The sequence below is a fragment of the Eretmochelys imbricata genome, unplaced genomic scaffold (assembly GCF_965152235.1).
Source record: "Eretmochelys imbricata isolate rEreImb1 unplaced genomic scaffold, rEreImb1.hap1 Scaffold_29, whole genome shotgun sequence".
Classification (NCBI taxonomy): Eukaryota; Metazoa; Chordata; order Testudines; family Cheloniidae; genus Eretmochelys; species Eretmochelys imbricata.
In genome coordinates this window covers 197,959-219,787 of record NW_027554341.1, presented here as the reverse complement: position 1 = coordinate 219,787, position 21,829 = coordinate 197,959, and the positions used below count along the sequence as shown (strand labels likewise).

Genomic DNA, 21,829 nt, shown 5'->3' with positions numbered 1-21,829 from the left:
GGAAATGAAGAATTAAGCCAATCACTGTGCTCGTGTTTGCGTTCAGGATTGTCCAGCGAAGAGAAAACTGCCATTACGACAAAAGGAGGTCGTGTTTGGACAAGCAAAGATCCGGTTGGTCTGGCTGGCTGTCCAGTAGCTGAACTCCGTGCAGATAGGACTAGGTTGACACTGGATGGCTCAGGCAGGGTGAGGTCAGTGCAGCCACCTCTGGGGTGGGGGCTGGGGGCTGTTTACAGAGGGACCCCTCAGTCATTTGTAAAAAGCGAAGAGATGTGCAACATTGATGCAGGCGATCCCGAAGACTCTCCCACAATGCAGAGAGGAGGCGGCGGCTGTGAGCAGCGTGGGGGTTACTCAAGAGTGGGTCAGAGTGCGGTGGAACTGGGGGGCAGCCATCGCTCCTCTTCAGCCAGTGGGAGGCAGATGCATCCGAATTGGTGGCAGTGGTGGGATCCCAGCTGGGGGTTTGCTCCGGGCTGGGCACAGGCCAGCCAAGTGGGTCTGCACCCAGTGTCCCCTGCTGGCCCTCGGGCTCCCAGTTGGACACCCAGGGTAGTTTGGGGAGTGGGTGCGGGGATCCTGGAGGGGGCTCAGAGCCCGAAGATGGCAGGGCCAACGATGCAGCCCAGCAGGGCATTGGCAGCTTCCAGGGACTCGCTCAGCTGGGCCCCTGAAATGAGAGGGGGGCACTGGAGAGACCCCAGCCCGGGGAACGAGGGGAGGGCCTGGGGGCAAAGGGAACAGAGCTCACAGCATGTGGGGGACTGGCGTGGGGGTTGGGAACCTGGGAAGTAAAGGTGCTGGGGGGCGGGGCACGGAAACCCCAGAAGGGTGCTGGGATTGGGATGGGGGCTCTCGAGGGCTGGGCTGTGGGGCCCCCGGGGGGAGGAATCTCAGGAATGGGGGCCTTGGGACCCATGGGGCACAGGCTCTCGGGGCCCTGAAGGGGGCTGGGCTATGGGACATGGGGGGCAGGCTCATGGCTCTGGGCCGTGGGGACAGGGGCGTGAGGATGGAGGTTCCTTGGGCCCAGGCTTAGGGGCCCCATGGGGCAGGGGCTCTCAGGGTCGAGACCCTGGATCCTGTCCCTGCCCCCCACCCCCCAGGCCCCCTCTCACCTGCTCAGTCCCGCACCCAACCCACAGCCTTGGCCTCCAGCAGCTCGACTCGTCGCACTGCCCCATGGCCTGGCCGTGCAGCCAGACCATGGCCAGCACCGTAGCCCAGATGCTGGGGGTCACGTCCTGTGGGGGGCAGGATAGAGACAGCCTGAGTCAGCGCCCAGCCTGGCCCACTCCCCTGACCTCCATCCCTCACCCAGCCCTCCCCCTTCCCTTGGGACCCCCCCACTCCATCCCCCCACCCCGACTCAGAGGGTTCCTATCACCCCTGCTCCAGCACTGTGGACCCTCTACCCAGATGCCCAGTGCCATGTCCAGGGAGTAGAGAGATGGCCTGAGACAGGGCCCAACCTGGGCGCCTCCATCTGGCCCTGGGCCCCCTCGATCCAATGCTCCGATCCCGTTGGGGGGTTCCCAGCCCCCCGATCTGGGCCAGTCTCGCCCACTGGGCTCCAGGTTCAGGAGTCCTAGAATCCAGCCACCCTCAGACTACCCCCTGCCCCCGACTGGGTCACCCCCAATCTCATCTGGGAGCAGAGAACAGGCCCAACCCATGGCACCTGCCCCTGATCTCTCCCCTCTCCTCTGCACCCCCGCTCACCTCACTGGGTATCCTCCCCCTGGCGTCGGTCTCGCTCACCCCCAGCACAGCAGCCAGCCAGGGGTCCAGGTTCCACGAGACGTCGGCATTTTGCAGAGACACCAGCCTCAGCAAGGGAGACTCCTCCGGTGCCCGCTCTGGGGAGAGACACAGGAAGATGGGGCTGGCACAGGGTTGTGGGTACAGAACAGCGACATGGCCTGTCCAGGCTGGGGGACAGCCAACAACCTTAACTGTCACCCTCTGTGTGGCCTTAACTCTGTCCCTCCATGGGTGTCCTTAACCTGCTCCTCTGCACACTTTACCCCACTAAAGACATCCTTAACTCTACCCCTTCTTGCACCCATGGGATGATAATTAACTTTCAGTTGGAGATGGGCACCCAACTCCCTGTGACTGTTCCTGCCCAGGCATTAATTCCACAACCCCACGGTGTTTCTCAAACACAGTCTGTCCCTGGGACCATCCCCCACTACAACCTGCGATACAGACCTACATCCGCAGAGAGACACAAGAGTCTAAAGGGGTAGCGGGGGATGGGATGTTACAGAGTCTATATGATATTATAGCCATGCATGGGCCAGGGTTACGGGGCAGAGTTAAAGTTATCTGGGCTACAGTCACTTTGTATTTCCAGACTCTCCAAATGCAGGTTTTAAGGTAACCTTCACTTTAAAATTTCTGCCTTTTGTGGGTTTCTTCGTTTATAAAGCAAAAGGTGCCAAGAAAGACTTTTGCCCCTGAACTCGCCTGTACAAACCTCCAAGCTCAGACCCAGCTTCACAAGGTTTTTTTGCCTGGGAATTTCCCTCTGGCTTTATTTCAGAGGGAACTGCTCAGGGACATTCCTGTTACGAGAAACTACTGATCCCCGCCCCACACACACCCCCTTAGCTCACTGACACAAACTCACACCCCAAATTCCACCTTCACAGAGTTTTTTGCCTGGGGGTTTCCTTATTTTTTTATTCATTTTCTTTCGAGATAATTTGCTTCATGACACTAAAAAAAACAGCCAAGAATTCCCCCTCCCTCAGCGACACAAAGGTTTTTCACCCAGGAATTTCCTTCGTTTTCTATGTCGTTTTTAAAGACTTGCACAGCTCCGTGACCTTCAGGGCACATGGGTCTCTAACCCGATGAAGCGTCACCCTGGCGTTTGCCCACCCCCGGAGTCCTGACTCCCAGCCCCCTTCACCGTTCTGGGGTGCCGTCTCCGGTGGGGCCCCCTGATTGCAGGACTGTCTGCCCTTGTGTTGGGCCCCCCCGGCTGAGCTTTGGGAGGCCACGGAGCCAGGACAGGCGCTTGCGAGGGAGGAGATGGCCGGCGCTGGACTTTGGGTGCTGCAGGCATGCGTGGCAGAGGTACTCACGTGCCGCAGCCAAGTCACGGGACAAGCGCCCGAAGACGCTGCGCTGGTTCGGTTCGTCCAGGCGCACTCCGCTCGCCGGCCGCTCGCAGATGGGGTCTATCGAGACCCAGTCTATCACCTCCATATAGTCCATGATGAAATCGAAATTTAGCGAGTAGATGGACAGACACAGAGACAGACGGACACGAAAACAGACCCAGAGAAGCAAAGGGAGGGAAGAGAATTCCGCCCCCCCCCCAGACACTTAGAGCCAACGCACCGCTGGGACCCCTCCTCCATACCCCCCAGCCCCTTTCCCCGAGCTGGGACCCCCCCACACCCAGCCCCATCCTCCTCTCCCTGCAGCTCCATCACAGCCAGGATCTCCCAGCTCTTGCCCCTTCCCCCCTGGCTGTGACCCCCAGATCCAGTCCACACAGCCCCATTCTTCTCCCCCCAGCCAGGACGCCTCCTCCAGCCCCAGGGGATGCAGGGGTGGGTGCTGCACTCCATGGATGAGGGCAGGATGCTGGGGGGCGAGAGGCCCCTACTAGCCAGGTCTGCTCATGACAGCAATGTGCCCGCCCCTCCTGTCCCTGCATCTGCCCGGGTCGGTCTGTCTGTCTGACTGGGTCTGTTTCTCTCTCTGCGTCTCTCCGTCCTGTCCCCGTCTGGGTCTGTCGGCTGATTCTCGGTCTCTGTCCCTGTCTGACTCTGGGTATCCGCATGCCTGTCTACTTCTGTCCGTCTGTCTGGCACAGACCCCTCTCTTCCGGCTGGGGTGGGGGGCGGTGCTACTCCCCGTCTCACCATGCTTGTGCCCCTGCTCTCCCCATGCCCTGGAGGTATGGGGATTGGGGTCGCCGTCACCCTGGAGCAGGGAGGGGGCAGCACAGCCCCCGGGAGTCAGGGGGGCAGGGAGAGGGGCAAAGGGACATTACCCCATAAACATGATGCCCCCTGCATGCCCCTTCTGGGTCCCCCCCTCTTACACTGGGATCCCCCTGTGCTGGGATCCCTCCCTGGCGCCAGGTTCCCCCCACCTCCCCGTACCGCCCCCAGTGCCAGGTTCCCCCTCCCACCCGAGTCCCCCCCACATGCTGAGTCCCCCCCTGGCGCCAGGAGCCCCAGCCCTTTGGGGGTTACCTGCCAGCGGGACATCCCACCTCACCAGCTGCCCCCGCTCCACGTCCACCCCCACGTAGGCCGTGAGGGAGCAGACGACCCTCGAGCTCAGGCTGGCCTCCAGTGCCCGGTGCCCATCCCCCTCCGACCCCGCGCCCACGGCCCCCTCCAGCTCCAGTAGCAGCGACTTGGCGGCCAGCCGGTGAACGGGCAGCCTGTGCCAGGGAGAGAGATTCACGGGGTCAGCCTGGACACCTGGGTTCCAGCCGCTGCAGGGAGGGGAGCAGGGTCTAGTGGGATGGGGGGGGGCAGGACTCCTGGGTTCTATCCTGGCCCCGGGAAGGGAGTGGGGTCTAGTGGTCACAGAAGGGGGGCTGGTCCCATCCTCTCTCTGTTCTGCTGGGGTGAGGACGTGGCGGGGCAGGACCCAGCAGCCTGGGGTGGGGGATGGGAGCCAGGGGAGCATTGCTGTCACCTGTCTCCATCCTGTGGCTGCAGGGAGAACTGCGGTGTCTCCTGGTAGGTCTGGTCCTGGATGCGATACTGCAGGGTGATGCCCCCCATGGGAATGTCTGGGGGCTGCAGGGAAAGAAAGGTGGTCAGAGGTGGACTGCAAGGGGGGAGAAGATGCCCTGGGACCCCTCAGACCCAGCTTACAGAACAAAGGGGGCAAATACACCCAACGAACACCACTTGGGGGGCTGGCTTAGTAAGCCCAACGGCTGTCATTAGGGTCCAGAGATAACAATCCCTATTGAGCTCAGTGGGGCTGGGGCAGCTCACAGACTTCCAGCCCAGTGGCTATCATTAGAGGTCAGAGTTATCGATCCCCACTGAGGTCTCGTCTACACTACATACTTTGGTAGAACTACATCGCTCAGGGGCATGAAAAATCCACACCCATGAGTGGCGTAGTTACACTGACCTTAGTCCCCCGTGCAGACAGTGCTACGTCGGCAGGAGAGCTTCTCCCGTCGGCTTAGAGCGTCTTCTCCAGACGTGCTACACCGGTGCAGGTGCACCGATGAAAACTTATAGTGTAGACCTGCCCTGAGATCAATGCAGCCAGGCTGGTACAGAGACCTGCCGCCCAATGGCCATCATTAGCGGTCAGATTTATCAATTCCAACACAGATCAATGGGGCTGGGGTAACACAGAGATCCCTGGCCCAATGGCCATCGTTAGGGGTCAGAGTGAACTCTCCCCATTCAGAACAATGGGGCTGGGGTAGCACAGGGAGCTCCAGCCAATGGCCATCATTAGAGGCCAGAGTTATCGCCCAGGAGGGGACCGTGGGGCTCCTGCCTCAGTCACTGACCCCGAGCCCTGGGGGCACCCCAGTTCGGGGGACCTCGCTCTCCCACCTGGGGCTGCCCGCGGAGCTGGGCGTAGACAAGGCACCGCTGCCCAGCAAAGATCACCTCGGGGTCCCAGTGCAGCAGCTCCGCCTGGATCCCAGGGGGCAGATCCCAGCTCAGTGAGATCCCGGTCACCGACAGCTGCAGGGCCCACTTCAGAGACTGAGGCACCTGGCAAGGGACCGGCACACACGTGGTGGGCCAGGACTCCTGGGTCCTGTCACCAGCTCTGGAGGGGAGTGGGGTCTAGTAGGCTAGAGTGGGGGAGCTGGGAGCCAGGATTGCTGGGTTCTCACCTTGGGCTGCATGCGGTCCTGTCCGGTGATGAACTTGGCGCTGCCCCCGACTGCCCGAGCAATGCCTTTGATCAGAGCCGTGGAAGCCCCATCCCCGATGCCGAAGGAGAAGCACCTGGGGGGGGGGAGGGGGCAGAGACCGGAGGTGGAGGGGCAGAGCTGGTGGGGCCCATCTAGTGCTGGGTGGGGGCAGGGCAGTTGGAGGGGGGCCAGTAGGGCTGGCTGGACTGGAGGGGGCTCCCCATGCTCGTGGGGCTGGGAGGCAGGGTGAGGCAAAGGGTTGGGCAGATGTTGGGCACTATGGTGGTGGGGGTCCACATGATGGCAATGCTAATGGGGGCAGGGCTGGGGGGGGTTAGGCACCCCCAGTTACCTGTGGGTCCTCTGCGATTATGTCCTGGGTGTTCTCTACCTCCCCATCCGTAAACACGAACAGCTGAGCGGGGGAGAGATGCTGTCAGAGCCAGGGACCCCAACCCCCTCAGAGACACCCCCTCCCTGTTGGGAACGGGAGCAGCCTCCTGGAGAGTCTGCCCCACTGACCTTCCCAGAGACCCCCAGCCCCATCCCTCCCCTCCCAGAGATTTCCCCTGAGGGGCTGACAGACGGGGACTGCTGACCTCCCCATCTCTGTGACCCCCAACCCCGAGGCATGACCCCAAACCATCACCTGTTCACCGGCCCCTGGAGACAAGAACCCACCAACTGCTGTGGGCACTTTTCCAGGAGCTCCCTCCTGACCCCCCACCAGTGACCTTCCTGCCCCTCCCGGCTGCAGGGCACCCCCCAGAGCTGGGCACAGCACAAAGCGCTGCCCCTCCCAGCTCTATACAGAGGTACCTCCCCCCCGGGGTTGCTACGTGCCACGCCCTGCTCACACCCCCAGGGGCAGTGGCCCCCCATCTGGCCCAGAGCCCCAGGCCCACTCCGAGCAACCCCTTGGCCCCGCTCGGCTGCCCCCCAGGGCCCCCAGCCCCTCTCCGATCCCCTCTCCCAGGGTCTCCCCCTTGAACAGCCTCTGAGGGGAGTGTGGGGGGGAAGGTGGGCAAAGAGGGGCCTGTAATGGCGTATGGCCCACAGCGACAGCTGGGAGCAAACACCCCATGGGAGGCAGCGGGGCACTGGGAGTGGGGGGGCGCTCAGAGTTATTGCAGAGAATCCTTCCCGGGGGCTGGCTGGGGGCGGTCTTGCCCCCATCCTCTGGGCAAGCTGACCCCCACGTTTGGGGTGGGGAAGGGATTTTCCCCTGGCTCAGACTGGCAGAGACCCGAGGGGGTTGGTCTCCCTCGGCAGCCTGGGGCACTCACTGGTTTGAACCGGAGCAACTGGGGGGCGTCGCTGTGACCTGACGCCTGTAACTCAGGGTTTGGGGGTGCCGGTGACTCAGCCTGAGGGGTGGGGCTGTCCCCAGGGGGAGCGAGGAGCTGGGGCCTGATGAGATGATCAGGATGGTCCCTTCTGTCCTGAAAGTCTGAGAGTCTGTCCCCACAGGCCCGCATCCCTCTCTGAGACCCCACACATCACCCCTCGGCCCCACAATCACTCTCCAGGCCCGCCCCAGGATGCCCCTCCGGCTGGCCCCAGCGCCCCGGTACCTGGCGTGGGTGCCCGTCCCGGCAGGGGCTGCGGTAAACGGCTCGTAGCGGCTCCAAGATCTCGGTGCCCCCCAGGTTAGCCTGGAGCAGCTGGAGGCGCTGCAGGGACCCGGCCTTGGTCTGCCGGGTATTCTCCACGCTCTGCCTGCGGGGGGCGCCGACAGGTCTGGGGCTGGGACACCCTGCCCCCAGCCAGCCCTGCCCCCTCACCCACCAACACCCCTGTCCCCCAACCAGCCCTGCCCCCTCACCCACCGACACCCCTGTCCCCCAACCAGCCCTGCCCCCTCACCCACCGACACCCCTGTCCCCCAACCAGCCCTGCCCCCAACAAACAGACATGCCCTGACCCCCAACCCATAGACACACCCTGCCCCCAGCCAGCCCTGCCCCCTCACCCACCGACACCCCTGTCCCCCAACCAGCCCTGCCCCCTCACCCACCGACACCCCTGTCCCCCAACCAGCCCTGCCCCCTCACCCACCGACACCCCTGACCCCCAACCAGCCCTGCCCCCAACAAACAGACATGCCCTGACCCCCAACCCATAGACACACCCTGCCCCCTAACCAGCCCTGCCCTGACTCCCAACCCACAGACACACCCCATCACCCACCGACACCCCTGACCCCTAACCAGCCCTGCCCCCAACAGACAGACATGCCCTGCCCCCTAACCAGCCCTGTCCCCAACCCACCGACACCCCCTGCCCCCAACAAACAGACATGCCCTGACCCCAACCCACAGACACACCCCGTCCCCTAACCAGCCCTGCCCCCTCACCCACCGACACCCCTGTCCCCCAACCAGCCCTGCCCCCAACAAACAGACATGCCCTGACCCCCAACCCACAGACACACCCTGCCCCCTAACCAGCCCTGCCCTGACTCCCAACCCACAGACACACCCCGTCCCCTAACCAGCCCTGCCCCCTCATCCACCGACACCCCTGTCCCCTATCCAGCCCTGCCCCCAACAGACAGACATGCCCTGCCCCCTAACCAGCCCTGTCCCCAACCCACCGACACCCCCTGCACCCAACAAACAGACATGCCCTGACCCCAACCCACAGACACACCCTGCCTCCTAACTAAGAGACACCCTCTGTCCGCTAACCAGCCTTGCCCCCTAACCCAGACAGCCCCCTCCCTGCCCTTCGGACTCACGGGTAGAAGGACTCGAACTCAGACCCAAAGCCATAGATGTTGAAATAACAACCCAGGGGCAAACTCTTCAACAGGAGGACCAGGGTCTCCTGGGGACAGACAGACGGATGGAGAGCCAGCCCCACGGGCCCAGCCAGCCTGGGCTGCTCCCCCGGCACGGCCCCACGGGCCCATCTAGCGCAGCCTCCCGCCTGGCCGTCCCTTGGTGCTGCTGATGCGCTGGCGGGACAGGTCTCTGCGTCCATGGGGCAGGCCGTGCTGCCGGAGCGGCCCAGCAGGAGGACGAACTCCCCGGCTGGCTCTGGGCCGGCACCACCTCAGGCACTCTGGGCAGCAGGGTCATCATCACGGCCGGGTCGCCCATCAGGGAGCCTGCGGGGAGACGGGGGCCAGCCCCCTAATAGGGTGGGCATGGGGTCGAGCCCGTGAGCCACCCCCTCAGAGCCCCATGACTGTCCCCAGAGACCCACCCCCACTGCTCTGTCCCTCTCCCACCCCCTCTCCCCTTAAATCCCCACCCCCGTACCCAGCTCCCCAGTGCCTGCTCTCCCATCCCCAGTTCTCCCCCATGCCTCCCAAACCTGCAGTGCTCCCCAGTGCCCACCTGCTCCCAGACACCTCGCCCTGCCAACGCCAGCTCTGCCAAGACCCCCCACTCCTGTCCCCCCACCCTCGCCTGCCTCCAGATTCCCCCAGCACCCACCTTCAGCAGCCCTAGGACTCCCCATTCCCCCATCATCCCCCTCATTGCACCATGACCCCCCCGATCCTATGTCACCGCTCAGCACCTACCTCACCCTCCCCAGATTCCCACCCTATGGATCCCCCTCTGCGCCCCCGCCCAGGGGTAGTAGGGTTCAGGATCCCCTCCCGCACCTGGCTCGGCTCCGGGCAGCCCGGCCTCCAGCACCGCGCTGGGTTTGGGTGGCTCCGTGTAATACACCAGCAGCTCCAACTCCCTGTCCCACGGGGGGGCCTGGGCCAGTGACACCTGGGGGGTGACAGACACTCAGTCACCTCCACACGGTTCCGGGGGGGGCAGGGTCCTGCTGGCTCTCGCGCCCGGCACCCCCCAACGGAGACGGGGTGAGGGGCAGACCCTGGGAACGCTGGCTGGGCCCCCCGGGTTAGGTGGATAAAAGAGAAGGAAAAACAACCCCAAAGGCCAACGTGGGAACTTGGCTTTTCCTGGTGAAAAACTGCAAAAGTTTGACATTTTGGGGAGTCTAAATCTTTCCAATTTGGGGGTGACATTTTCCTGGTCCCCCCACCTCCATTTACTTCCATTGAGAAACAAGGAGAGGGAAAATCCCAGACACTAAAGACTTACAGAGCCCAGCAACTGCCAGGGATTTCATCCCCAAACTGGCAGATTTCTGGGAAATTCCCCAGATCCGTTGCTGTCACTCGATCCCCCACCCCCTCAATCACCCAAAGAGTCTGGCCCATGCTCCCCCTTTCGGGACCCACCCCGCGCCCTACACCACATCTCTCACCCCCGGGACCTTCCCCCCACCCACAGCCCCGTTCCCTGGAACCCACCCCTCAGCCCAGAACCCTCCCCCTGCCCCACCCCCAGCACCCTCCTCCCAGCAGGGATGGCTGGGACCCAGGTGTCCAGGTGAGCCCTTACCTGGGCAGTGGTTAAGTTCCCGGCTGTATAGCTCAGGGGGGTGAGGGGGCAGTTGGAGAGCACGTGGTCGATGCCGTGGGGCGACTGCAGCATGGCGCTTCGGCTCAGGGTGTAGGGCAGCTCCCCCTGGAGGACCCGTGGGACCTCCTGGGTGATGTTCTCCCCATCCTACCCTGCAGAGAGAGACACGGGGTGAGGGCCAGGGGGCTGGGAGAGTGGGGGGAAGATGGGGGGTATGAGTTTTTTGGGGGGTATTGGGCTTGAATATCAGGGGATTTCAGGATGGCTGGGGTGGGTCATATACCCTGGGGCGGTGACTGCAGACCGGGGGGGGGGGGCGCACTTACCGCAGGGAACACAGTAGTGGCCTATGGGGCATTATGGGGGCTATATGGGTCTTTCACTGTGGGGTACGTAGAAGGGGCTATGGAGGTTTCAGGGGGTACAGGCTGGGGGGTCACTCACAGTGGGGTGTGTAGCTGGGGTTCTGGGGGCTATGTGGTACAGGGAGCTATGTGGGATCTAGGGTACCTAAAGGTCTGGTCTCAACATGGGGCATGTAAAAGGGGTGCAGCATGGTTGGAAGCACACAGCTGGGGTACAGGAGGGTCTCACCATGGGGCGTGTGGGGGGGGGGGCGGGGGTCTGTTGGTGTCACAGTGATGGGGGTAGGGGATCTGTGGGTCTCACTGGAGGGCGCGGAGTGGGGACAGGGGGATCGTGGGTCTCACAGTGGGGCATGTAGCAGAGGCGCAGGGGGATCTGTGGGTCTCACTGTGGGGCGTGTAGCGAGGGTGTAGCATGGTCAGCAGCACGTAGCGGGTGGCCCCGTCCCCTTACAGCTCCTGTGCCTGCCGGGAGAGACAGGGTCACCCCGAGATCCCTGTCCCCCAAGATCCCCTGCCCCCCCCCGACCAGCACATCCCTGTACAGCTCATGCACCTGCTGGGAGAGATGGGGTCACCCCGAGATCCCCTCAGCCCGGTCCCCTCCTCTCTCCCCCCCGGGACCCATGCCCCCAGCACCTGTCTCTTCTCCTGGAGCTGGGCCTGGATGCAGGCCCCCCGCAGCCGGGCCTAGAAGGCATCGACAGCCGTCTCGGCGTCCACGGGGAATTTGAACACGGCCTCCACGGGCCCCAGCTCCTCATTCCTGCAGAGCAGCTGGCAGCCCACGTCCGCCACAAAGCCTCAGATCAACACCGACACCGAGCTGTGGTGCAGGGGCACTGGGGGGAGGGGGACATCAGCCACAGGCCCCCCACGGGCACCGGGGGGAGGAGCCACGTCAGCCATGGGGCCACCCTCCCCCTCACAGCACCGTCCCCCGCAGCCCTGACTCACCCGGCTCCTTGGAGCTGGTCAGGAGGCCGCAACTCATCATCTCGGCTCCAGGGTCGGGGATCTGTGTGAGGGGAAGGTCGGGGGGTGAGATACAGGGTTCCCATGGAAACTGATGGGCACAGGGTGCCCTGACACCCCTCTCCCCCCCCCACACACACACTCGGCGATGGCTCTGAGACCCCAGCCCCACCCCTCTGCTCAGCCAGGTCCTGTGGCAGGGAGTCCCACAGGCCCAAGCTCCTGAGATCAGAGTCACGGCTCTGCTCCAACTCTGCCAGCCCCCCGCAGGGAGGGGCAGGCAGGGACTGGGGTACAGCTAGCAGTTGGGGGATGGAGAGAGAAACATAGGGGGATGTATGGGGATGGATGGACAGATGGAAGGAAGGAGAGGTGCAGGGGTCAGACGGACAGACGGAATGAAGGGGGATGGGGGACTCGTGCGTTAGAATGAGGGGGCTGGGAGCCAGGACTGCTGGGTTTTATCCTCAGCCCCTGGGGAGGGGGCCCTGGAACAGCGACAGGGGTTGCAGGGGACTCGGCTCGGTCACTGGGGGGTTGTTAACCCGGCTAGGCCCTTCTCCCCACTGTCGCCCTGCAGAGAAGCAGAGGTTTGTGGAGCAGGCTCCAGCTCCTGGCCGTTCTTGGCAAGGACACGGCCCTGCTATTTACTCATCTTTCACCCCAGGCTGGAGCAGTCGCCATAGACCCCCCGCCCCAACGGGGGTGAAATGCAGCCCTTGGCCATGCCCAGGGGCTCCCGGCGTTCTTGTTCCATGCCCCCGAGCCGTTTGGCCTGGGCCTTGGATTTGCTGCCTTTCGACGGGGTAAGAGGGCGGCAGCCGGTTCATTTCTCCCGCAGCAGAAATCTGGCTCTGAGGCGCGCAGGGAGTCTCCGCGGAGGAGCGGGGAGCTGAGAGTGGGATGGGGGCGAGGAACGCCAGAGCTGCCGTGAGCGAGAGGGGCTCCCAACCCCACTCTCCGAGCCTCGTTTCTGCTTGCCACCACTCCAGCCCCCTGGAGAATTCCCAGCTGGAAGGTGGGACGGGGAGACTGGGATCACCTGGGGGGCGGAGGGGGGGGAACGTAGGCAGATTTCTAGACAAACCTCCTGCCCGGCTTCACACATGGCCCAGGATGGAGAATCCACCGGAGCCCCGGGGAGTTGGGCCAGCAGCTAATTCCCCCCCTCCCCGCCAGACAGGTGAGCCTCCCTCCTCGCCTGAATTCATCTGCCTGCAACTCAGGAAAGCAGACTTCGACTCCCTCAGGGAACGGATGGCCAGGATCCCCTGGGGGACTAACCTGAAGGGGAAAGGAGTCCAGGAGAGCTGGCTGTATTTCAAGGAATCCCTGTTGAGGTTACAGGGACAAACCATCCCGATGAGTCGAAAGAATAGTAAATATGGCAGGCGACCGGCTTGGCTTAACGGTGAAATCCTAGCGGATCTTAAACATAAAAAAGAAGCTTACAAGAAGTGGAAGGTTGGACATATGACCAGGGAAGAGTATAAAAATATTGCTCGGGCATGTAGGAATGAAATCAGGAGGGCCAAATCGCACCTGGAGCTGCAGCTAGCGAGAGATGTCAAGAGTAACAAGAAGGGTTTCTTCAGGTATGTTGGCAACAAGAAGAAAGCCAAGGAAAGTGTGGGACCCTTACTGAATGAGGGAGGCAACCTAGTGACAGAGGATGTGGAAAAAGCTAATGTACTCAATGCTTTTTTTGCCTCTGTTTTCACTAACAAGGACAGCTCCCAGACTGCTACGCTGGGCATCACAAAATGGGGAAGAGATGGCCAGCCCTCTGTGGAGATAGAGGTGGTTAGGGACTATTTAGAAAAGCTGGACGTGCACAAGTCCATGGGGCCGGACGAGTTGCATCCGAGAGTGCTGAAGGAATTGGCGGCTGTGATTGCAGAGCCATTGGCCATTATCTTTGAAAACTCGTGGCGAACCGGGGAAGTCCCGGATGACTGGAAAAAGGCTAATGTAGTGCCAATCTTTAAAAAAGGGAAGAAGGAGGATCCTGGGAACTACAGGCCAGTCAGCCTCACCTCAGTCCCTGGAAAAATCATGGTGCAGGTCCTCAAAGAATCAATCTTGAAGTACTTGCATGAAAGGAAAGTGATCAGGAACAGCCAGCATGGATTCACCAAGGGAAGGTCATGCCTGACTAATCTAATCGCCTTTTATCATGAGATTACTGGTTCTGTGGATGAAGGGAAAGCAGTGGATGTATTGTTTCTTGACTTTAGCAAAGCTTTTGACACGGTCTCCCACAGTATTCTTGTCAGCAAGTTAAGGAAGTATGGGCTGGATGAATGCACTATAGGGTGGGTAGAAAGCTGGCTAGATTGTCGGGCTCAACGAGTAGTGATCAATGGCTCCATGTCTAGTTGGCAGCCGGTGTCAAGTGGAGTGCCCCAGGGGTCGGTCCTGGGGCCGGTTTTGTTCAATATCTTCATAAATGATCTGGAGGATGGTGTGGATTGCACTCTCAGCAAATTTGCGGACGATACTAAACTGGGAGGAGTGGTAGATACGCTGGAGGGGAGGGATAGGATACAGAAGGACCTAGACAAATTGGAGGATTGGGCCAAAAGAAATCTGATGAGGTTCAATAAGGATAAGTGCAGGGTCCTGCACTTAGGACGGAAGAATCCAATGCACCGCTACAGACTAGGGACCGAATGGCTAGGCAGCAGTTCTGCGGAAAAGGACCTAGGGGTGACAGTGGACGAGAAGCTGGATATGAGTCAGCAGTGTGCCCTTGTTGCCAAGAAGGCCAATGGCATTTTGGGATGTATACGTAGGGGCATAGCGAGCAGATCGAGGGACGTGATCGTCCCCCTCTATTCGACATTGGTGAGGCCTCATCTGGAGTACTGTGTCCAGTTTTGGGCCCCACACTACAAGAAGGATGTGGATAAATTGGAGAGAGTCCAGCGAAGGGCAACAAAAATGATTAGGGGTCTAGAACACATGACTTATGAGGAGAGGCTGAGGGAGCTGGGATTGTTTAGCCTGCAGAAGAGAAGAATGAGGGGGGATTTGATAGCTGCTTTCAACTACCTGAAAGGGGGTTCCAAAGAGGATGGCTCTAGACTGTTCTCAATGGTAGCAGATGACAGAACGAGGAGTAATGGCTTCAAGTTGCAGTGGGGGAGGTTTAGATTGGATATTAGGAAAAACTTTTTCACTAAGAGGGTGGTGAAACACTGGAATGCGTTGCCTAGGGAGGTGGTGGAATCTCCTTCCTTGGAAGTTTTTAAGGTCAGGCTTGACAAAGCCCTGGCTGGGATGATTTAACTGGGAATTGGTCCTGCTTCGAGCAGGGGGTTGGACTAGATGACCTTCAGGGGTCCCTTCCAACCCTGATATTCTATGATTCTATGATTCTATGATTCTAACATTTTGAAACAGCCACCACCAGGCCCAAAGTGATATTTATCCACAAAAGCTCCACATTTCGGAGGCATTTCATGATTCTAACACCTGTGAGTGCATGGAAACGTTAGAATTTACACTCACGAAACTCAATGGGCTCAAGATTCAACGGAAACATGGACACTGCTTATGTGAATCAGTGAGAGACCACTTACAATGATCTTTATGTGAATATTAGGTAAATCAGATGGCACAAAATCTTAACCAGTTCCATGTTATTTTATGAAGCAATATTAATTATACATAGCACATCCGTATGTTTTAAGTACATTTGGTAGACTGGATGCTAATCTACTGTAAATTGGCAGTTGAAGGTCTGGCCCAAGACAGCAGGCAAGCCTCAAAGGGTTTGAATGTTGGGTTAAGATAAAATTCTGGACAATGTAGGGTGAAATCCTGGCTGCACTGAAATTAAGTTCTGTCATTGACGTCAGCGGGGCTAGGATCTTCTTATGATTTTTAATGTCTGTCTCACAATATTTGTTGTTTTTCTTCAAATCTCAACTGCTTGAATCAACAGATCAGCTTTCATATTTTCTTTTACATAATCATTATCCCTCTCTTTTCGGTAGTTCTTTTCATCCATAGATCACAAAGCACTATATAAAGGAGGTGAGAATCATTATCCCCATTTTACAGATGTGGAAACTGAGGCACAGAGAGAAGCCATTTGTTAGAGGGCTTATTCCTTCACCCACTTACTTCCCTGGTCCTTCTCGCAAGAACAGAGAGCAACAATACCCGAAGTCCAAAGGTGCAAACAATTCGATGTTTATTGGGGTGAACTTCCAGCAAGCATGATTCCAGTTTCCTTCCTTAGTGTCCCTCTTCCCAGCTCTGATACCACAGAGCCTTACACCTGTCTCCCTCTTCCCATTCCTGCCGTTAGCCAAACATGATTCCAATTTTCCCATCCACAGTTCCCATTTCCCCCTGCCCACACACCCACCCACCCACTCACTTCCTGATTGACTGCAGACTATACAGCCCCCTAACACCATTACTTGCCCAAAGTCATCCACCAAGCCAATGGCAGAGCCAGGAATAGAACTAAGAAAAGGAGGACTTGTGGCACCTTAGAGACTAACCAATTTATTTGAGCATAAGCTTTCGTGAGCTACAGCTCACTTCATTCTCCTAGTTACAGTACAGTCCTCTTGCCACCAGGGCACACTCATGGTTACAGAGAAAAGCATAAAAACATGAAGTGCACCCTACAGACTCAAAAACCAGAGAGCAAATCAAAAGAACCCAACATTTATTATTTAAAGCCAATCTCATGATTTCTAACAACGTCTCCTCTCCTTGCTAAGATGCTCGCAGCGAGGGTGAGGGGGTATCAGGGAGTGGGGGGTGGGGATCCCCCTCCACTCACACTGTGATTTTAAAGGTGAATCAGGACTAAGATTCTGGATTCAGTTTTGACATCATCAAAATTTTGTAAGCTATTCTCACATATTTTCAGTCCAAACCGGCAGAATCCGTGTGAAATCAATCTTTCCAAAATTTTGGAATGCCCGTGTACTAAAAACAAAGAAAAAAAGAAGCCTACAAAAATACCCATCTGGGTTTTTACCTAGTCTGGAACTGGAACCGGAACTTTATTCTGAATCCCCTTCAAAATCCACTGGGGTCTTGATTTGAGGTTCCTGTGGGTTTATCTTACCTCGGTTTGGAAGGGTTAAATTTTTATCAGTAAATGTCAGGAAATGCCAGTTTCGCCACACAGAACGTCAACCGCCCCCTCCCCCCCCCAAAAAAAAGGTCCAAAAAACCAGTTGTCTTTAAATAATTATTCTGTGACCCACCTTGTTGTCTGACATGCCACAGTAATTTCCCACAAGTGTGAAAATACAAATAGACAATTTTTTTTAAAAAAATGCTCACAAATAAACCTTAATATTCTCTGTCAAAATTATAAAAAATAAAAATTGAATTCTGCCAAGCCTGTCGATATCTCTATCCTCTCCACAGGCCAGGCCTTAATAGAAATAAATAATTGGCACATGTGCAATTTGTTTCATTTTAAATTAAATACAAAGTAAGAGGATAATAATGCATAAGGGCTGGATTTTGAAAGGTATTTAGGTGCTTAGTGGGGTTTTAAAAAGTATCTAGGCCCTTAAAACTCATAGAAAATCCCATTAGGCACCTAAATACATTTAACAATCTGGCTGTAAATGTTCAAGGATGTGAGACACTAAGGACCAGATTGTTAAAGGTATTTAGTCACCTAACTCACACTGATTTCCATTGGAGTTGGGCAGCTAATTATCTTTAGACTTCTGGCCCTCAGGGATTGTTGTTGTTTTTTCAGTACCCTATCAACTTTGGTATATCTTCCATGTGCAGACTCATTTTTCTTTCACCACATTTTCTGTGACAGCCAATGACCTCCAGCACATTTTGAAAAACATCGCTTCCCTGAATACATGTCTCAGGGCTTCTTTTACCTCTGGGTTCCTCAGTGTGTAGATGAAAGGGTTCAACAGGGGTGTGACAATAGTATTCAAGATGGTGACTATTTTGGTCAATTCCAATGAGTTCTGCATGGAAGGGCTGACATGTAGGAAAATGGTCGAACCGTACCAGATAATCACAACTGTGAGATGGGAAGAGCAAGTTAAAAAGGCCCTTCTCCATTCCTTATCTGATGGGATTGTCAGTACAGTGGAGATGATGTAAATGTAGGAGAGCAGGGTTATGACACAGGAGCCCAGGATGAAGATGAAGGAGATGATAAAGGCCACCGGATCAATAAGGTAGGTATCTGTGCAGGAAAGAACTATCCACGGTGCTATGTCCCCAAAAAAGTGATGGATGACACTAGGGCACAGAAGGACAACCTGGTGATCAGAAATGCTGGGACAGAAATAGCCAGGAAACCACACAACCAAGAGCCAACAGCCAGCTGAGCAGTCAAGGTGCGGTTCAGGATGGAGCTGTAGAGCAAAGGATAGCATATAGCCAAATAGCAGTCGTAGGCCATGACAGCCAAGAGAAAATCTTTGTGCATCCTAGGGAGAAAACAAAATACATCCGTAGGACACGGCTGACGAAGAAGATGGATTTGCTTTGGGACACAAGGTTGGCAAGCGTCTTTGGGATACAAGCTGTGGTCTGCCATACCTGCGGGAAGGAGAAATTGCAGAGAAGGAAGTACATTGGGGTGCGAAGGCGACGGCTGGTTGCCACTAGGACTATGATCGCCACATTTCCTGTGACAAGCAAGAGCACAAAGAGCGAGATCTGCAAATATTGGGTCCCAGGGAATCCCAGGAGAATAAATTCTTCACACTGGTGTGATAGCCCTTTTCCAGTGCGGTCAGCTGTTTTACCTGCCAAAACAAATGAAGACATGAAATTAAACTGATTAAACACAACTGTGGCTTTGTGGGTTACAGATGATTTTGATGCACAGAAAGAGCAGATAATTAAAAGAGGCAGGAAATAACGGTTTAAGGCTGAAAATATCCTATTGCTATTACATTTCTGGAGCCTTCCTGCTCACAGGGTGAATTTAAGCTTGTCCTAAATTTTCCTGTGGAAACTTTTTTTCCAGTGGAAAGTGGCTTTTGGACCAAAAAGAAACTTTCAGGATAGAAATTCCATTTTCAGGTGTTCCTTGAAAAACACAATTTTTAGTTTTTGTCAATGAAACATGTTTTTTCCACGGTCAGCATCCAAAGCCCAAGATTGATTTTATTTTAATTGATATTTTTGTTGTTTTAAATTGAAAATTTTCAAATCAAAAGTTGTTTTCTGGGTGTGTGTGGGGGGCAAGAATTGTCCTTTTGACAAAACCCTGAAAAATGTCAACAGAAAAAACAACATTTTTCCTGTAAATTATTCAGGAGCCAAATCATTTTCAAATGAGACCTATGGGTGTTAGGCATTCAGCACAATCTGTGATTCTTTTAGAAGTGAACAAAACCCCATCGTCTCTTTTGAAAATCCCTGCTAAATAGGGTGAGCTTTTCACAAGTTCTCAGTATAGGCCTATTTCTGCTCCCGAGGAAGGAAGTCAATAGGATTTTTGTCATTGAGTCAGTGGGAGCAGACTTAGGTCAATACTGAACACATGAGATTTGTACCTGTCAATTTCCTTCCTACAATGCAAGAGGACATTTAATTCTTTTTGTGCAGAAAGTCTCAGGTTCTAAGCCTGCTGAAGTCCCAAGTTGGAGTGGGGATGTTATACAAAGTTGCAGTTCAGAGGACAGCTACTCAATTTTGGAGCATAAATAACCATTTACATCTATAAACCAGCATTCATTTTGGGTAGTTGAAAATGAGTCAGTTGCAACCTCCTTTGACCAATTGAGACTGAGGTGTGCAAGGCCATGCAATGCGCCAATTACAGCAAAGCTCAGGGCCAGAGAGGACCAAAGAACAAAGGAAGCAATTGTCCTAAAAAAAAAAAAAAATCAAAAAATGCATCCCTTTTTTATCAGAATTTTAAATTCTGATGAAGAATTTTATCAAAACTGTGAATTTCAAACATTTTTGACCAGCTGTGCCAGGAGTCTGCAATTCTTCTCCCCGTTTAGTCAGTCGAACATACTTCTCAACCAGAACCGTTAATAGAACCCAGGAGCCCTGATTCTCAGCCCCCGCTCTGCTCAAACCACGATCCTAACTCCCCTCAAAGAATGGGAATAGAACCCAAGTGTACTGATTCCTGGTCCTTTGATACAACAGCTATTCTACGCATCCCTAAAAGAGCTCGGCACAGAACCCGGGTACCCTCACTCCCACACAACAGACTGCAAGCCCCACAAATACAGCAAAACTGTAATATGCCAAGTTTCTAAAACACCTTCTGAAAAAAAAATCAGGTTCCCAGTGCTGGCCAAAAGTTTCCTTCACAGATGGATTAATGCTGAGGTCTCAAATTTGAGGCATTCAGAATTAGAAGCCGCTTTTGAAAAAGTTGTCCCTAACTTGAAATCTATCAATGACTTTTACAGTGAATGTTCTGAATTTTTGTTTGATTGCTTGTTTTGGGTGTTCTGATTTTTCATTTTTCATAACCTAAATTTAGTCCCCCTCCCTATTTGGATTTGAATTTGCAAAGGATCCGAAGGGAGTTATGAAATGTAATGGAGTTGGGCGCCTAACTCCCTCAGACACCTTTGAAAATCCCAGCCTTAAATATTTTGTATCAAAGTCTAATCAACACGGGCAATCAACTATTATATTTTCTCCCTCTTCAATATAAACCATTTATTTTGTTATGAATAACATCCTATGAATAACATCTAATGCCCTGATTCTGCAAACAGTTAATACATAAATAAACTTGCATATACAGACATATATAAAACAAAAATGCCTAAATTTACTCACATGAATGATTCCTTTGAAGTCAAGGGTTCCACTCACATGAGTAAAGTGAGGAAAATAAGTAGAATTTCTGAACATTTTTAAACAATGGAACTTACTGCAACTCATCATTCAGCAAATCTTCTCACTGGGCAAACCTTCAGCTGGTGTGAATTATCAATAGACAAGGCTGATGAGAGAGGGAAGGTGGAACAATTGTACTGAGGTCCTGAGCTCAGTGCCCCCGCAAAACTATCTATTTAGGGTGAAATGGGAGGGGGAAAACATAATTTACCGGGCCTCCAAATTTCTCTCAGCAGACCTCTCAATGGAGCTACGATTATTTAGACCAACTGAGGATCTGGCTCTTTGTATTCAGTCTCCACTGATGGAAAGAGCTGAACCTAGCAAAATTTCCGGAACAGTTAAAACACCTGATTGACAAAATCTACTTGCCTGTCCTTTACCATGATGAAAATGATGAAAACAGCCGTGATATTCTATTTTCTCCATAAAAAGAAGGACTCATCTCAGTTGAATGGTAGAGTTAATCTTTTCAAGACTTTCCTCCTACTTTCAAGACTTTCCTTGTACCAACGAGACCTTATTGGCTTGCAGGGAACTGTATGCCTTTCACAGTAAATTATGTTAAAAATATGGAATTCCTTTAAAAAAATACCTCGTTTGTAAGGCAGTGAATTGTAAGCACTCAGAACCAAGTTGGACACTAAGAAGACGATTGATTAGATAGGATAGGATTAAAGTTCAAAATGATCTGGACAAACTGGAGAAATGGTCTGAAGTAAATAGGATGAAATTCTGTGAAGACAAATGCAAAGTACTCCACTTAGGGAGGAACAATCAGTTGCACATATACACAATGGGAAATGACTGCCCAGGGAGGAGTACTGTGGAAAGGGATCTTGGGGCCATAGTGGGTCACAAGCTAAACATGAGTCAGTAGTGTAACACTGTTTCAAAACAAAAAGCAAAAAGCAAACATCATTCTGGGATGTATTAACAGGAGTGTTGTAAGCAAGACACAAGAAGTAATTCTTCTGCTCTATTCTGCGCTGATTAGGCCTCAACTGGCATATTGTGTCCAGTTCTGGGCACCACATTTCAGGAAAGATGTGGAGGTAAATTGTTCTCATTAACCTGTGAAGATAGAACAAGAAGTAACGGGCTTAAACTGCAACAAGGGCAGTTTAGGTTGGATATTAGGAAAAACTTCTGAATTGTCAGGGTAGTAAAGCACTGGAATAAATTGTCTAGGGAAGTTGTGGAATCCCTATCTTTGGAGATTTTTAAGAGCAGGTTAGACAAACACTGTCAGGGATGGTCTAGATAATACCCTTTTAACAAAGTTAAAATAATTTTCTAACCTCAGATCAAGTTTGGTGGTTGCTTCAGATATTGATGGAAAATACAAGGTCTTTGGGAGAGGAAGAGTTATTTTGTAG

At 54.8% G+C, this 21,829-nt stretch overlaps 1 protein-coding gene and 2 pseudogenes across 1 annotated transcript in view; all 3 read right to left on the bottom strand.

The window, feature by feature from the left end:
* LOC144258649 (uncharacterized) overlaps nt 1-21,829 on the bottom strand; it is a 164,018-nt gene that overhangs the window by 75,636 nt on the left and 66,553 nt on the right. The gene's annotated exons all lie outside the window — the stretch shown is intronic.
* Nucleotides 594-11,054, bottom strand: LOC144258640 (von Willebrand factor A domain-containing protein 5A-like; annotated as a pseudogene).
* Nucleotides 11,328-20,495, bottom strand: LOC144258639 (olfactory receptor 6F1-like; annotated as a pseudogene).